General features: G+C 39.6%; 1 protein-coding gene across 10 annotated transcripts in view; it reads left to right on the top strand.

Moving 5' to 3' along the window:
- The window catches only part of LOC138750161 (F-box/LRR-repeat protein 20-like), a 275336-nt gene that overhangs the window by 137287 nt on the left and 122856 nt on the right, over positions 1–15193 (top strand). The window contains exon 1 of one of the 10 annotated variants that reach the window (XM_069912313.1): positions 5385–5536. The exons of the other annotated variants lie outside the window; for them this stretch is intronic. The gene's annotated coding sequence lies outside the window, so the exon portion shown is untranslated. Of the gene's footprint in view, positions 1–5384; positions 5537–15193 lie in introns of those variants that run through there. 10 annotated transcript variants of the gene reach the window in all.

Below are 15193 nucleotides of genomic sequence, written 5' to 3'. Positions count from 1 at the left end.
TGTCCATACCTGCCCATAATGGGTGGAGCAAATCCTCTGAGCCACAACCCACAAGGAGGGCCAGGCCCAGTGATCATCTATAGTAAAATGGAAGTGGTACATTGCAGACCGTGCCAGAAAGGGTGAGCTGCTTCCATGAGCCGGTCATGTCTGTCCCACAAGCCCAGGGGCCGGCTCCAGAACTGGCTGAAATCCCGCCCTCCCCTCAAAGGTCACTCCTTTGACTCCCTCAACCCCCAATAGAGGACACAGATGGCTCCAGCGCTGGAAAGGGGACACACCACCCTGACATGGGGAAAGTCCACCAAAGAGGGAAAGGGGTCTCCAGCCAGCCAGCTGAGCTGGCAGCAGTAGCACTCTCACTCCAGGACACCACTGAGCCCATCCACATCTACACTGACTCATGGGCAATGGCCAATGACATGGCAGTGTGGATGCCCAATGGCATGAGAGGGTGAGAAATCCAGGGATACCCCTCTGGGACAGCCCCACTGGCAGCTAATCTGGGACCAAGCCACCCACAGGGAGATCATGTAGATACACGCCCGGTTACACACCCTCCCACACATTGAAGGGATGGCTGACCATGCTGCAACAGGCAACCTCTCCTGACTCCAAACCCACCATCTCACAATGAGTTTTTACCCCTTCCCACTTGTTTTTTTCCCACCCCACAAGAACATGTAAACCCTGCTTCTACCCCTACTGCAAGCTGCATGGTCGTTCACCATGTAGATACACGCACCTGCAACACTACAGAGGAGGCAGCGCACAACGCGGCCGTTGACCAAGCCGCCCAAATATGCACTGTCGCCACCCCTCCACCAGACACTGACAAAGGGGTATTGGCCTCATGGGCACACTGCAGAAGTAGCCACCTAAGGGATGAACGGCTTGGTCAAGAAGAGCATCCTCACTCTGACACCCTCCCACACATTGAAGGGATGGCTGACCATGCTGCAACAGGCAACCTCTCCTGTCTCTAAACCCATAATCTCACAATGAGTTCTTACCCCTTCCCACATGTTTTTTTACCACCCCACAAGAACATGTAAACCCTGCTTCTACCCCTACTGTAAGTGGCCATCATACCATATGACCATGTCATATCAACGAACACATTCCCCCGTATTGCCTACGATTTCGCCACTACCACGAACAGATCAGACTGTTGTATGGGGGGGTGGGCATTCCTGCTCAACACTGGCCCCTCCACCGACTCCCGTCGGGGTGGGTGCTTCAGGAATCGGTATTTCCTTGCCTATAATTGGACCTCCACTCGAATCCCAACCCGCTGCATCAATCATAGTTCCTCCATAGAACAAAGGAGTGTTGGTTCAGATTCCCCAACAGACACATCTCCAACTTCCTAGTCAGCAACAGTGACTGCCTGCACAGAGAGTAACTGGGCTCTGTACTCACCACAATCCAACAGTGTTGCCAAGCTGGGGGCCCCCTAGACCTTGAATGGCACCCAGTGGGTATGAGGGCACTGTGCTTCCTGGCACTTAGTTTGGCTGCTGTTTCCCCACATTCAAGGTCCCCTATATCCACTCTCTTGATGACCTGGGGAAACACCCAGCCTCTGGCGACCACTGCAACAAGAGAGCCATTACAGCGGCTGAACGGTTCTGGATGATCACCTTCCCCAGATACAGCACTGCACAGGTCTCCAATGAAGTGACCTGGATTACCACCCTCCAGGAGATGTTGGCCAACGAGAGTGTCCCTCCACCATACACAGGAAACTTTGACCCGGACATCGGTGGAGCTGAAGGTGGTACATATGGTAGCTCTGCAGAATCAAATGGTCCTGGACTACCTGCTGGCGGCGAATGGTGGTATCTGTGCAGTCATTGGACAGGAGTGCTGCAACTATATTCCCGATGAATCCTCTAACATCACCCACCTGCTGATCACATTCAGGACTCAGTGGCCAAAATTCAAAAATCCAGGAACCAGTACCTCCCAGCATCATCACCTCATGGGCACACTAGTGGCCATTTGGCTAACTAACATTTGGGCAACTATCATGCACTGGGAGATTGCATTTATTTTTGTTATTGTTGCTATAGTCATTCTATGTTGTGCTTGTCAATTTATATGCCCCATTAGACATTCCTATTACCTGTCACACTTCATTGGCTGGCAGGGTGTCTTCCGAAGGGGTTGATTGTAATGGAGAGGCAGCATCCACCACCTGGTGGCGCTGCTGTGCTCCTGTTCAGAGGACACACTGCCTGCCAATCAAGGCCAAAGTCTCACTTCAATCCATCAAGGCAATTGGCCCACCTAAATCACCAACTGCTGCAGTCCAGACAGCCCGCCCAGACTCAGCCCTGACCTTCACCCAATTAGCTCAGGTGAATCACCTCAGTTCACTCCTGCTGAGCCCCTGCACTGACACTTACGATTTCCCCCCAGCTTTGCCCCAGAACTATAAAGGACTCCTCATGGCTTATAAATATCACCTTCTGTTGGAGTGAGTCTCAAGGCTAGGTAGCAGAGCCGTATCCATATCCAAGGGGTGGGAGCACGTAATATCTCCTTGATCTGATTGTTGAATGTGTATGCTCTTGCAACTTCCCCAGTTTGTCGATTTCCCCCTCGTCTTCCAAAAGTGTATATTTACCCCTTGCGTATTGTGTGTGTGTAGAAGTTTGCTTAACACATTGACCCTGTTATCTCAATTCCATCCCTGAAATAAGCGTGTGCTTTGTACCTGCACTTTGGTCTGGATCTTAACCTGTGGGACCCACACGAACCAGAACAACACTGCACTTCCTGAAAAGAATGAAGCAGGCAATGCTATTCTGTCACTCTTCTATAGGAGTTCTATTAAAAGTCTTTTGGTCGGTTGCATCATTGCATGTTATGGTTTGGTTGCTGCATAGAAATGAATTAGAGGTCAATCCACAGGACCATTAGAGTGGCAGAGAGGATGTCTGGAGTCCATTCCCTCCCCCCCCTCCCCCCCACCCAATCATATCAACATGATCTGAAGAGGACGTCTTCCACCCTGCCCAAGCATCTTTCAGCACTTCCTATCAAAAAGAGAGACAGGAGCATCAGAGCTCACCAGGTAGAAGAGCAGCTTTTTCCTTATGGACAGTGAGAATGCTGAACAACCAAAGGAACTTCTCATACTGACCATCTGAGACTCATATTTACTAAACAATATTTATTTGTATATATGAATGCTTGTCCTACATATGTATTATCTGTGTGTTATGTCTGCGTGTTTTGCACCGAAGGCCAGATAAAGCTGTTCTATCAGTTTATATTTGTACAATCAGGTGATAAATAACCTTGACTAATGCAAAAGTAAAATTGTGTTGTCAGTATCTATAATTGTACTCTGCCACCCTTGTAATCTGGCCAAGTACTTGCAATATGTGTGTAATGTTAATATGTTCACAGATGTCCTATTTAGTGTATGAAGGTCATAGAGATCTAATTTTGTGCTGTCAGTGAACTTTTTCCTGTGCTAAACAAACCCTGCTGGAGAAGCTAAACATTTTGCGCCTGAACACTTCATTATTTTTATCCCATTGATGCTGCTCAACCTGCTAAGTTCCTCAAGTAGATTGTTTACATTAGGATTCCAGCATTTGCAGTCTCAGTCTCTAAATCAGTTCCCTTGATTTTTGATTATCACTATTGAATCTTTTGTTTTGTTCTTGTTTTGTGAGAAGATTCTGATGATTTAATTGCACAACCTATGGACAATTTTGTCTGCTCGTAAATGTTGCACAACTGTATTCTCAAATTTATTTTCCTTACAGCAGCCAAGTACACGTGATATTACATTTTCAATCTTTTTATTAATTATATTATAAGTAAACAATCCATGAGGAGATTAGGAGTACATAATAAAAGAAAAAAATCACTATATAACATTACATGATATAACATATTGCATTACATCACACTTAACGAATATGTTCTCATCTCAAACTGAAATCTTCACAAAAGAAAAAGAATTATTATATAAAACCCCACCTAATATAAGAAAACAAAACTGGGCAGCCTATCCTGAGAATTTATAAATAAAATTTGATTGCATGGTCTTCATCAACAAAAAAACAAATAAAATTGAATACAGTCTGGAAGGGAAAATAATTATTTTAACTATGTAATGTGGAAATAATTTATAAAATGTTGCTAAGTCGCTTCAAATTTTAAAGAAATAACAAATGTACAAATCCTAACTTTCTCTAAACTTAAATATGATATTATTTGAGAGAACTAATGAGTCAAAGTAGGTGGATTATAACTTTTACATTTAAATAAAATAGCTCTTTTAGCCCACATTGTAGAAAAGGCTACAGCCCAATGTGTAGAAGTGGGAACTCGTTCCACTTCTAAAACTGATATCCAGAATAACAGATAAAAGTCTTAAAAATATCTATCCAAAACCTCTCCAACATTGGGCAAGAACAAAACATTCAAGTTAGTTGATTTATGTCTATCACAAATAGGTCTAGCATTAGAAAAAAATACAGGCCAATTTTTCTTTGTCATATGAGCCCAATGCACTTCAAACTAAATTAAAGAATGACAAGTGATATTGAAGAGGTATTACCAATCTAAAAATCTTCTCCCTTGATTTCTCTGAAAGACATAACTGAAGTTCCTTTTCCCAAGAAAGAGACTGGATTTTGGCTAATGCCAATCAAGTCCTACCTTTTAGGTATGGGCTGTACCATATTTTGCCTTCTGGGTAGGTTTAACCAATACTCAGAATCTTCCCCAGACATTTAATTGATGAACACAATAAATGGCAAAGAGGATTCATGTAATTTAATCATGCTGCAATGCAATTTTGGACATACAATGGGTGGAAATAGGTGGAAGAAGGTATATAGATTACACTGTACACTGAATAATCAGCACCTTTAAGCCTGCTCCTCCAAATAATGATCTATGCTACCCTCAACTCCTGTTCCATTCTCCTTTTTTCCTCAATCTATCAAATATTTACCTGCTTCTCATGATCATGCTGTCACCACTTGCCAGGGCAGAAGATTGCAGTGATTCATTATCATCTACATGAAGAAATTTCCATATGCTTGCATTAAACAAATGAGGTCTTTTATTTTGTTGTTATCCTATAGTTTGGGATCTGACTAGTGGAAACATTGCAATCCATGGTTAGAAAAATGAAGGATGACCTTATTTAAACTCCAAGGAATACAGGCCCCAAATATTTAATCTGTTTAGGTTTTACAACCCATTCATTCCCGGAATATCCAGGTAAATCTGCCTCCAGTCTAATTTTTTTTAGCTAAGGGGACCAGAACAATTATAGTGAATGAGCATTGTATGCCAGCATATTTAAGGACATTCCAGTTGCACATACTTTTCTCTCTTCTGATCTATAAATTTGAAAATATACCTCTGGATGCAAGGAGAGTTTTTTTGAATACATCGCTTGAACATATCTTTCATTAGTAACATTTGTCTTGTACTACAGATAGTCCCCGATTTATGACCTTAATTGGGACTGGCGGATTGGTCATAACTCAGATTGGAAGTAAGTTGGGTTTGCCCCACTGCACATGGCTTAATGAAGTCTTAAAGTAATTTTTTTTAATAGGATTTTCAATAAATGAATCTTCAATGAAGAATGTCAACATGTGTACAGAACAAAACCTTTAATAAAGATATTCAACATGAACTTTTAGTAAATAATAAAGAATTTTGGCACTGTGAGAAGTGGAATAGACAAACCACCACGTTGAGGGTCGTTAACGACTGTTTTTGTTCCTATTCAGCATGCCCCAAATAAGGGCAGCATGAGCTCAGTCACCTGGTCCATTAAGACATCATAATCACTGCCCAGGGTATACGCTGGAAGGGATGCTGGAGTCAGAGAGAAACCTCTGACGATGTCATTTCCCCATGGCTGCTCGCCACGTGACAATACAAGCGGGGCTGATTTGCCATGAGGATGTGCACTACCACACAACCCCCTCCCTAGAACCGGCTATGGCTCCTGTCGCTTTGGCGTCCATCTTCCCAATTCTGTATTACATCTAGTGGTTCCAGAGCCTTTGGTACATCTGAAACAATCAGCAACTCTATCCCAGAGCCAATTTCAGGTAGATGAACATTCTTCAGATGAGACCATCTATCGATATTGTTTTGATGTGGGATGTTTGCTTTGTGCACACAATCTCCTGAAGGCTGCCCACCATAAAAAGTTCTCTCTCCCCAACATTCAGGGTGAAGGTTCTGCCGGATCAGTGCAAGGTTTTGTATGGTCCCTCATATGGTTGCTGTAGTGGTGCACCTTGTGAAAAACGAACTGGGCCAAGTCGAGCTCTTTGGGAAGATGAAATGGCTGGGTGCCATGGCATGCCAGGAGTGGGGAAGCTAGGGATGCCTGCGTAGGTCCACCAGCAGGTTTTTGTCGGTGGCAGTGGTGTCAAGGTCTGGGCCGAAAAACCTCACCCGGCAGGGAAAGTGATGTGCAATAGACCATCTCCGCTGTTGAAGCCTGTAGTTCCTCCTTGGGTGCGGTCTTAATCCTGAGAAGGATCCAGGGTAGTTTGTCTGCCAAATCTGGTCCGGAGACCCTGGTCATAAGCAATGTCTTCAGGTGCCTGAGGGCAGTCTACTTGCCTGTAGCAGGGCAGGATTGGTTGATGATGTCATTCACCCTCGCTGCCATAACTTGGTCCAGAGTGCGCACATGATAGAACATCATGACATCTGATGAGATGTTGCGGAGTTGAAATTGTGCTTCTGCCTGCCTGAACCACTTTTTCGGTCAGTGGGTCCAAAAGGGGGGAAGCTTGATGGAATGGCAATGCCCAGGCACTCTCTGAGTGCTGGACGATTCCCAGTTCCTGGAGAACTCCTTCTTTGCCAGCTGGAGCTTCCTGGGTGGCAGCTGTCTGGGTCTAGCTTGCAGCGGGTGGCCCTGTGTGGCGCTGTGGTGGAAAACCCCATGCTGGGGCAGGGCGGTGATGAAGTCCAAGATAGTGGGGAATTCATGGAATATTTCATTGAACATGTCGCTGGCGGCGGTTATAGTAGCAATTTGTGGCCTGCGGGCTTCTGCTGAGTCCAGTTGGGTGGAGTGGAACGTTCGGGCTTTGACCAGCCTTTTGCCCTTCATGTCAACCAATAGGCCATTAGGTCTGAGGAAGTCAGCCCCTAACAGCCCACAGAGGCTAGGACGAATCTCCAGTAGAACTTCTCCTTCCCAATCTGGATCTGTGTCCTAGGGGTGCTGTAGATCCTGATAGTATAGCCATTGGCCGCCCACAGGGTTGGACCTCGAGATCGGGTGCGAATATCTAATGCTGTGGGAGGAAGAATGCTGAGCTCAGCCCCTGTGTCCATCAGGAATCGGCGGCCAGTGGATCTGTCCATCACATGAAGGAGGCTGTTTGTGAGGCCAGCCATCACAGACATTAACGGCGGCTGGCCTGGTCATTTTCCTGAAAACCACAGGGCTCGCGACACTTGCTGGCTTGTGCTCCCCAGTGCTGGTGGTAGAAACACCAGGTTGACTGGCCCTCCTCTGGCTTGGTCTTGGGAGCAGCTTGTGGTCGGCTGGCTCCTGGTCATGCCACCTGCTTGAGGGCTGACTCATTCTCCCTCTTCGTGTGCCAGAGGCCATCTATACAGGCTGTTGCTCTCCTCGGTTTCAAGATCTTCATCTGTGAGGAGCAGTTGGATGTCCTCCGCTATCTGTTTCAGGAATATTTGGCGGAAGAGAAATCAAGGCTTGTGGTCTTCCACCAGGGCCAGCATTTCATCCATCGGCACTGACAGACTACGGGTGCCCATCTATTGAAGGACCCTGGAAGCCCATTGCTGGGGAGTTAGCCCAAAAGTTCCAAGTAGCAGGTCTTTGAGGGTGGTGTACTTGCCTGATGTCATTCACCCTCACTGCCATATCTTGGTCCAGAGTGCTCACGACGTGATAGAACATCGTGGCATCTGAGGAGATGTTGCGAAGTTGAAATTGTGCTTCCACCTGCCTGAACCATGTCAGTGGGTCCGAAAGGGGGGAAGTTTGATGGAGACAGCATTAACCTCTACTGAATCCATGGTGTTTTGAGTCCAGGAAAAAGTCTGTTCTTGTCGAGATCACCACTATGGGGGAGTTAGCAGTGGAAGAAACATAGCCACCACGGTTTTTTTTTTAATTTTTAAAATTTTTCACATTATGAACCATACTGACGAAAATACATACAGACATATTTCTCTTTATATATACAGTATCATTTTCTCCCCTTTTCCCCCCTCCCTTCCCTCACTCCCTCACCCCCCCACCCATTTATTAAAGTTCAATCTATATCATACATTAAAACCGTTAAACAATGTCACTTAATAAAAATAAACAAGAAATTTTGTCTTTTACTTTTACATGCTGGGTCAGTTCATTTCGTTGTCTTCTGTCATTTTAGATGGTGGAGGTCCGTGGTAGGATTTCTCTATTGTGTTTCATGTATGGTTCCCATATTTGTTTGAATATTGTGATGTTATTTCTTAAATTATATGTTATTATTTCTAATGGAATACATTTATTTATTTTGTTGTATTCTCAAGTTGTCTTCTAATTTCCAGGTTTTTTTTTTCAAGGGCCGAACTAAATATTTATTGAAAATTTTCAACAACATCTGCATGTTTTCTCTACTTTCAACATATGTTTTTTTTTAATTTTTTTTATTTTTCACACCATAAACCACATTGACCAAGATACATACATTTTCCTTTTCAAATATATACAGTGTCATTTTCTCCCCCCCTCCTCCCATCCCACCCTCCCTACCTCCCCCCTCCATTCATTTAAAGTACAAAATCTAGGATACATTCAATAAAAATAAACAAGAAATTTCACTGAGTCAATTCCTTTCATTTCCTTCTCCTTTCGTTAATTTAGGTGGTAAATGTCCCCGTTAGGTTTTTTCTATTGTGTTTCATGTATGGCTCCCATATTTGTTCAAATATTTCAGTATTATTTCTTAAACTATATGTTATTTTTCTAATGGAATACATTTATTCATTTCTATATACCATTGTTGTATTCTCAAATTTCTTCCAATTTCCAGGTTGACATAATACATTTTTTTGCTATGGCTAGAGCTATCTTAACAAATCTTTTTTGTGCACCATCCAAATCAATTCCAAATTCTTTGTTTTTTATGTTACTTAGGAGGAAGATCTCTGGGTTTTTTGGTATATTGTTTTCTGTAATTTTATTTAATATCTGGTTAAGATCTTCCCAAAATTTTTCTACTTTCTCACATGTCCAGATTGCATGAATTGTTGTTCCCATTTCTTTTTTACATCGAAAACATCTGTCAGATACTGTTGGGTCCCATTTATTTAACTTTTGAGGTGTAACGTATAGCCTATGTATCCAGTTATATTGTATCATATGTAACCTCGTATTTATTGTATTTCTCATCGTTCCAGAACATAACTTCTCCCATGTTTCCTTCTTTATCTTTATATTTAAATCTTGTTCCCATTTTTGTTTAGTTTTACCATTTGTTTCCTCATTCTTCTTTTCTTGCAGTTTAATATACATATTTGTTATAAATCTTTTGATTATCATTGTATCTGTAATCACATATTCAAAGTTACTTCCCTCTGGTAACCTCAGACTGCTTCCTAATTTGTCCTTCAAGTAGGATCTCAATTGGTAATATGCCAACACTGTATCTTGAGTTTATCTTTCATTTGTTCATTTCCTGAAAAACAATTTTCTCTTCTTTTGATCCTTTTTTTTCTCCCATTCTCTAAAGGAAAGGTTATCTATTGTAAAAGGGAGTAACTGATTTTGCATCATTATTAATTTAATTGGTCATTTGTTTTATTCCTTTCTACATGAATCTTCTTCCAAATATTGAGCAGATGATGTAATACTGGAGAACTCCTACGTTGTACCAATTTTTCATCCCATTTATATAATATGTGTTCAGGTATCTTTCCCCCTATTTTATCTAGTTCTAATCTAGTCCAATCTGGCTTTTCCCTTGTTTGGTAAAAATATGATAGGTATCTTAATTGTGCGGCTCTATAATAATTTTTAAAGTTTGGCAGTTGTAAGCCTCCTTGTTTATACCATTCTGTTAATTTATCTAGTGCTATCCTCGGTTTCCCCCCCTTTCCATAAAAATGTCCTTATAACCATATAACCATTTACGGAGCAGAAATTATTATTTTCTTTAACTCCTTGAAGAATTTCTCTGTCAAGTGTATTGGCAATGCCTGAAATAGGTATAATATCCTTGGGAAAATGTTCATTTTAATACAGTTTATCCTTCCTATTAGTGTTAGTGGTAAATCTTTCCAATGCTCTAAATCGTCCTGTATTTTTTTCATTAGTGGATAATAATTGAGTTTATATAGATGGCCAAGATTTTTATTTATTTGTATACCTAGGTATCTTATTGCTTGCATTTGCCATCTGAATGGTGATTCCTTCTTAAATTTTGAGAAATATGCATTATTCATTGGCATTGCTTCACTTTTATTTACGTTAATCTTGTAACCCGACACTTCTCCATATTCCTTCAATTTCTTATATAATTCTTTTATTGATAGTTCTGGTTCTGTTAAGTATACTATAACATCATCCGCAAATAAACTGATTTTATATTTCTTGTCTTTTATTTTTATCCCTTTTATATTATTTTCTATTCTTATCAATTCTGCTAGTGGTTCTATAGTTAACGCAAACAATAAGGGTGATAATGGGCATCCTTGCCTTGTTGATCTGCTTAAATTAAATTGCTTTGATATATATCCATTTACTGTCACTTTTGTCAATGGCCCCTTATATAATGCTTTAATACAATTAATATACTTCTCCGGTAAACTGAATTTTTGCAATACTTTGAATAAATAATTCCATTCTACTCTGTCAAAGGCCTTCTCTGCGTCTAAAGCAACTGCGACTGTTGGCGCTTTACTCCCTTCTACTGCATGAATTAAGTTAATAAATTTACAAATATTGTCTGATTTCCTTTTTTTAAAAAATCCAGTTTGGTCTAGATTTACCATTTTAGGTACATAATCTGCTAAACTGTTTGCTAATAGTTTAGCTATTATCTTATAATCTGTGTTAAGTAATGATATTGGTCTATATGATGCTGGTGCGAGTAGATCTTTACCTGTCTTTGGTGTTACTGTAATTATTGCTGTTTTACACGAACCTGGTAAGCTTTGTGTTTTGTCAGTCTGGTTGATTACTTCCAGGAGGGGAGGTATTAATAAATCTTTAAATGTTTTACAGAATTCTATTGGGAATCCATCCTCTCCTGGTGTTTTATTATTTGGTAGTTTTTTTATTATCTCTTGTATTTCTACTATTTCAAATGGTACTGTTATTTTGTTCCTCTATTTGTAATTTTGGTAGTTCAATTTTAGTTAAAAATTCATCTATTTTGCCTTCTTTCCCTTTGTTTTCAGTTTGATATAATTGTTCATAGAATTCTCTAAAGTTTTCATTGATCTCCATTGGATTATATGTGATTTGTTTGTCTTTTTTCCTTGATGCCAATACCATTTTCTTAGCTTGTTCTGTCTTAAGCTGCCATGCTAGAATTTTGTGCGTTTTTCCCCCTAGTTCATAATATTTCTGTTTTGTCTTCATTATGTTCTTCTCCACCTTATATGTTTGTAGTGTTTCATATTTTATTTTTTTTATCTGCCAATTCTTTTCTTTTAGTTGTATCTTCCTTCATTGCTAATTCTTTTTCTATATTTACTATTTCCCTTTCCAACTGCTCTGTTTCCTGATTATAGTCCTTCTTTATCTTGGTTACATAACTTATTATTTGCCCTCTAATGAAAGCTTTCATTGCATCTCATAGTATAAACTTATCTTTCACTGATTCTGTATTTATTTCAAAGTACATTTTAATTTGTCTTTCAATTAATTCTCTAAAATCCTGCCTTTTAAGTAGCATGGAGTTTAATCTCCATCTATATATTCTTGGAGGGATGTCCTCTAACTCTATTGTCAATATCAGGGGTGAGTGGTCCGATAATATCTAGCTTTATATTCTGTTTTTCTTACTCTATCTTGCATACGAGCTGATAACAGAAATAGGTCTATTCTTGAGTATGTTTTATGTCTACCCGAATAATATGAATATTCCTTTTCCTTTGGGTGTTGTTTCCTCCATATATCCAAAAGTTGTATTTCTTGCATCGAATTAATTATAAATTTGGTTACTTTGTTCTTTCTGTTAATTTTTTTCCCAGTTTTATCCATATTTGAATCCAAATTAAGGTTGAAATCCTCTCCTATTAATATGTTCCCTTGCGTATCTGCTATCTTCAAAAAAATATCTTGCATAAACTTTTGATCTTCTTCTTTAGGTGAATATACATTGAGTAGATTCCAAAACTCCGAATATATCTGACATTTTATCATTAAATATCTCCCTGCTGGATCTATTATTTCCTCTTCTATTTTAATTGGTACATTTTTACTGATTAATATAGCTACTCCTCTTGCTTTTGAATTATACGACACTGCTGTTACATGTCCTATCCAATCTCTCTTTAATTTCTTGTGCTCCAATTCAGTTAAATGTGTTTCTTGCACAAATGCTATATCAATTTTTTCTTTTTTCAGTAAATTTAGCAGTTTCTTCCTTTTGATTTGGTTATGTATCCCGTTAATATTTAAAGTCATGTAGTTCAACGTAGCCATTTCATACTTTGTTTATCTTCCCTTTCTGTTTCTCCATCATCACCTTTCCTTCTTATCCATTTCTGCTTTCTTGTTTTGAACACTTTATAAGACAACATTTCTAAAACATCAAACATTTTCCTTATTCTTCTATTTAAAACTTCTTTAACCCCATTCTCTCCTCCCCCTCCTGAGTTGTCCTTTATCCCTTGTCGGGCAACCACATCTCCCCTCTCCATTTGTATTTGCGAACTCACTCGCAAGCGTCAACTGATTTTGCGGTGACCGTAACTCCTCCCCACCCAGCCCCCTCCCCCCCGGAAAAGATTTCAATTTTCTTATATAACAAAGGTCACTCTTTTAATTCCCTCCTTATTCCCTCTATTCCCTTTCATTCCCTTATTAATTCTTATCTATACTCTATATATTTTCCTCTAAATACAGATACACTCATGTATACACATATATACATACACATCTATATATAAATATATACCCAATATACACACATACATATAATTTGTGATCATTTTTACTCTCATTACATGTCTTCATCTCTCTGCTTGTTTTGTAGTTGTTCTGCAAATTTTCATGCTTCCTCTGGATCTGAGAATAGTCTGTTTTGTTGCCCTGGAATAGCTATTTTAAGTACCGCTGGGTATTTTAACATAAATTTATATCCTTTTTTCGATAAGATCGTTTTTGCTGTATTGAATTCCTTCCTCTTCTTCAGGAATTCAAAACTTATGTCTGGATAGAAAAAAAAATTTTGACCTTTGTATTCCAGTGGCTTTTTGTTTTCTCTTATTTTCTTCATTGCTTTCTCCAATATATTTTCTCTTGTGGTATATCTTAAGAATTTTACTAAAATGGATCTTGGTTTGTGCTGCGGTTTTTGTTTCGGGGCTAATGTTCTATGTGGCCTCTCTATTTCCATTTCTTCCTGTAATTCTGGTCTTCCTAGGACCCTGGGGATCCAATCTTTTATAAATTCTCTCATATTCTTGCCTTCTTCATCTTCCTTAAGGCCCACTATCTTTATATTATTTCTTCTATTATAGTTTTGCATTATATCTATCTTCTGAGCTAACAGCTCATGTGCCTCTTTAACTTTTTTATTAGATTCTTCTAATTTCTCTTTTAAGTAATCTACTTCCATTTCTATGATTATTTCTCGTTCTTCCACATTATCCACTCTTTTTCCTATCTCTGATATGACCATTTCTATTTTATTCATTTTTTCTTCTGCACTCTTAATTCTTCTTTTTATCTCATTAAATTCTTGTAATTGCCATTCTTTCACTGATTCCATATATTCTTTAAAAAAAGATATATCCATTGTCTTGCTTTTCTCTTCTTCTTCCATTTCTCTCTGTTCTTTTTCTTCTTCCTTTTGGTTGACCATCTGTTATTTCCTTGTTTTCTTTTTACCCTCTTCTTTCTTGTTGTCGTTATTTTCTATGTTTTGCACCTGTTGCTGTGTTGCAGCTGTCACTCTCAGCTGTGGAGATCGATTCCGCAGCTGTTCCCCCCTCCCGTCAGTGTTTTTTTTTTCATGCGCATCGCACATGTGCGACTCCTCGCGCATGCGCGGTTGCGCACTTTTACTTGGCTCTGCGAGCCATTTTTGTAGTCCCGAGCTCGGGACTTCCACTGACCTGAGCGAGCGGGCTTCTCTCTCCGTGGCGGGCCTCCTCGGACAGGAGAGGCCTTCACCTTCTTCTTCCGACGTTCTTTCATCTTCTCTTCTTCCTGTTGTTTTTGACTTTTCTCTCTTCGCCGCCATTTTCTTCTCACCTTCATTTTTACTTTGTTTTAATTTTTACTCTCGTACCTTTGTGTTTTGTGCATTTTTTTTCAACTTTTCCGGAGAGGGCTGGATTTCGCTGACCGGTCACTACTCCATCACGTGACTCCTTAATTTCCAGGTTGACGTAATACAATTTTTTGATATAGCTAGGGCTATCATAATAATTTTTTTTTGTGCTCCATCCAAATCGAGTCCAAATTCTTTATTTCTTATATTACTTAGAAGAAAGATCTCTGGATTTTTTGGTATGTTGCTTTTTGTGATTCTATTTAATACCTGGTTTAGATCTTTCCAAAATTTTTCTACTTTCTCACATACCCAAATTGCATATACTGTTGTTCCCATTTCCTTCTTACAGCGAAAACATCTGTCTGATACTGTTGGGTCCCATTTATTTAACTTTTGGGGTGTGATGTGTAACCAATTATATTGTATCATGTGTAACCTTGTGTTTATTGTATAGTTCTATATTTTATAATTCTATATTTTATAGTTCTGGAGCATAGCTTTTCCCATGTTTCATTCTTTATCTTTATGTTTATATTTTGTTCCCATTTTTGTTTAGGTTTATAGTTTGTTTCCTCATTCTCCTTTTCTTGCAGTTTGATGTACATGCTTGTTATAATTTTTTAAATTATTATTGAGTCTGTAATGACATTTTCAAAATTGCTTCCTTCTGGTAATCTCAGGCTGTTTCCCAATTTGTCTATTGT

The sequence above is a fragment of the Narcine bancroftii genome (genome assembly GCF_036971445.1).
Source record: "Narcine bancroftii isolate sNarBan1 chromosome 12 unlocalized genomic scaffold, sNarBan1.hap1 SUPER_12_unloc_2, whole genome shotgun sequence".
In the NCBI taxonomy this organism is placed as follows: Eukaryota; Metazoa; Chordata; class Chondrichthyes; order Torpediniformes; family Narcinidae; genus Narcine; species Narcine bancroftii.
Note: the sequence above shows the minus strand (reverse complement) of the source record. Positions and strands in the feature narration are given on the sequence as shown.